The sequence below is a fragment of the Aptenodytes forsteri genome, unplaced genomic scaffold, assembly GCF_000699145.1.
Source record: "Aptenodytes forsteri isolate BGI_AS27 unplaced genomic scaffold, ASM69914v1 Scaffold887, whole genome shotgun sequence".
In the NCBI taxonomy this organism is placed as follows: Eukaryota; Metazoa; Chordata; class Aves; order Sphenisciformes; family Spheniscidae; genus Aptenodytes; species Aptenodytes forsteri.
This window is the reverse complement of record NW_008795901.1, coordinates 35,680-38,512: the sequence shown is the minus strand read 5'-3', so window position 1 is coordinate 38,512 and position 2,833 is coordinate 35,680. Positions and strand designations below refer to the sequence as shown.

Sequence of the window (2,833 nt, the reverse complement as noted above, 5' to 3'; positions counted from 1 at the left end):
CATGACGTCCCATGGTATGGAATGTCCCTCTGGCCAGTTTGGCTGTGCCCCCTCCCAGCTTCTTGTGCACCTCCAGCCTTCTCAGTCGGTAGAGCATGGGGAGCTGAAAAGTCCTTGGCTAGTGTAAGCACTGCTCAGCAACAACTAAAACATCGGGGCGTTACCAACATTGTTCTCACCCTAAACCCAACACACAGCCCTGTGCCAGCCACTAGGAAGGAAATTAACTCCGTCCCTGCCGAAACCGGGACAAGGGTGCTCCTGCCGCTGACACTGGGCAGAGTGTGACACAGTGACACTACGGCCGGGGTCTACCTCTGCGGTCAGATTGCGGCTGCCGTTCACGATCTGACCGGATTTGGATTTTTTTATTTATTTATTTTTATTTTCACTCGAAAACACTTCTCATTCGGAGCGGGGCTTGAACGCGACGCGCAGCTTCTGCGAGGGCGGGATGACGTAAGGACGGGGAAACCTCAGCATGAGCATTGTCACTTACGGTTGGTGTTTTTTACTCGCCTGGCGTGTGATTTTTGGTGGCCAGCAAAGGGAACGAGTTTTAACGTTTGTGGTTATTTATGGCTTTGTGAGTTTATTCCCGATGCGTGCGATTGACGGAAACGCTCTTTGTCGTTCTCAAAAACCCCTGGTTTACGGCTCAAAGTGTCGCGTTGCAGAGGATGCCGATAGCCTTCGCCAGGGGGGTCACCGCCAGAACGCCGCTTCAGGTTTTTATCTGCCGATCCTGCTTGGCCCTGCTTTAAGTTCACTACAAAACCCTTCTCATCGCCCCTCTCGTTAGCCTTTAATGAGTGTCCGTTACCTTTTCGGGAGAAGCCTTCGCCCGGGAGGCGACCTAAGTCTGACGTAGCGGATTACGGTAGAACGGTACGTTTCCCTTCTGCCGTTAGAAAAGGTCGTCCGTCCTTTCCCCCGGGCGTCAGGTGAATGTCAAGGTTACATCCCGCGTGGCGGGGTGGGTTTTAGATGGTCTCGATCATGAAAATGGGGTGTCGGAAGCTGTAAAGCGGGGGTTTCTTTGGCGAGGTTTCTTTTCTCGGACCATCTGGGAGCCGTGGCTGGCTGGCACGGTTAAGGCACGGCTCCCCGGTGGTGTTTTTGGGTACCAAAATGCTTTTGTGGATCTGAAAGGCCCGAGTACGGGGCGGTTTGGTGTGTCGCAAACAACCTCTGCTTGCGGACGCCCCGCTGACTCGGAACCCGGCCCCAGTTGATGCAGTGCCTGGGTTTCTTTTCTCGGACCATCTGGGAGCCGTGGCTGGCTGGCACGGTTAAGGCACGGCTCCCCGGTGGTGTTTTTGGGTACCAAAATGCTTTTGTGGATCTGAAAGGCCCGAGTACGGGGCGGTTTGGTGTGTCGCAAACAACCTCTGCTTGCGGACGCCCCGCTGACTCGGAACCCGGCCCCAGTTGATGCAGTGCCTGGGGCTCGGGAGCAGGCTTTGCCAGTGCCGGCTCGGGCTCTGCCGGGCTCTGCCCCGCCTCCGGCTCCCGCTGCCGCTGGCGCTTGGCAACCTTCCCCCTCCGGAGCAGCCACCGCGGCTTTCTCCCCGCCCGGGGGGTGGTTTATTTTGGAGAGTTGGGTCAGGACTGCCCAGCGCGGGGTCGGTAGCGGGTTGGGCTCCGGCCCTCATCCTTAACGAGGCTTTCTCAGGAAAATTCATCGCCTTCCTCGGCGTTTCTCGTGTGCCCTCTAGTCCCAGGCAGGGAATTGCTCTCCGAAATAAAAGCCCGGCGGCACTCACGGCCTCGGAGGGAGACGGTCCGCAGGCGGCGTGCTTCGGGGGCTTGGTTTTCACTGCGATTTCTTTCCTCGTACGACCCAACCCCAGGCGTGCCGCGCCGCTCGCTGGCGTGGAGCTCGCCGGCCGGCGAGCAGGAGGTGAACGGCCCGGTCGGGGGCAGCACGCTCACCTTCCGAGCTCTCGGTAGTGTTTCAGCCATCGCTGCCCAAGTTTCTGGGGAATTTTCACGATGCCGGTGACAACGTTCCTTAGGCGCAGGTGACAAAACTCAAAGCACAGCACGAAAACTCCATTTTAATTGCGGGCGGGATCGTTTACGCTATTCCCACCCTTTACCAAACCAGCTGAACTTCGCTTGCTCCCCCTAGAACGGAGCAAGCGCTAACACACGATGTATTTCTGGTTTTCCAACCATCGGTTCAAAAAATTCCAGCGGGATTTAACCCCTGTACTGTCACACTCGTAGGTTTTATACCTGTTTCCACAGCCGGAAAGCTAGCGGTGCACACTGTAAGTGGGAATTGGCGGGGGCTGTTGGACCGGAGGCGTGTTTGCGGCCAGCCGTCCTCGGCCGACGGGCTCTGTAACCCCGCTGTATCGATCCCTCCGGTTTTCCCGTAGCCGGGATTTTTTTGATTTGCGAGGCGTCGGAGGAGAATCCTCCTTGGCTGCTCTGCTGGAATGATAACTTTAAGACGGGAGCTCTGCGGCGGAGCCTGCGGATCGAGTTCTCGTTCTTGGCTTCTGCTCCTCCTGAAACTAATTTTATTCCCCCCCCCCGTATCTGCCTTTGAACCCGTTTGTACCAACCACCTTTTCGATTAAAAGACAGATACTTTTTCAACTTGGCTTCTTGGGTCTGGTTTTTTTTGGGGGCGGGGGGGTTTGCTCTGAACCGCTAGCGGTACCTGGCTCTAAAGGAGACCCCCCCGACGGCTCCGATGCCCGCAGACCACGCTGGCCGGACGAGCTCCCAGAGAGCCGCGCCGTGCCGGCACGTTCCCCCATCCCCGCGGGATCCAGACCCTCCGGCCTCTGCTGTGTTTGCTCCTGGCTTCCCCGCGAGC

The 2,833-nt window shown here is 57.6% G+C and overlaps 1 protein-coding gene across 2 annotated transcripts in view; it reads left to right on the top strand.

Moving 5' to 3' along the window:
• LOC103903105 (natural resistance-associated macrophage protein 2) overlaps positions 1-2,833 on the top strand; it is a 25,980-nt gene that overhangs the window by 20,085 nt on the left and 3,062 nt on the right. The window lies entirely within an intron of this gene.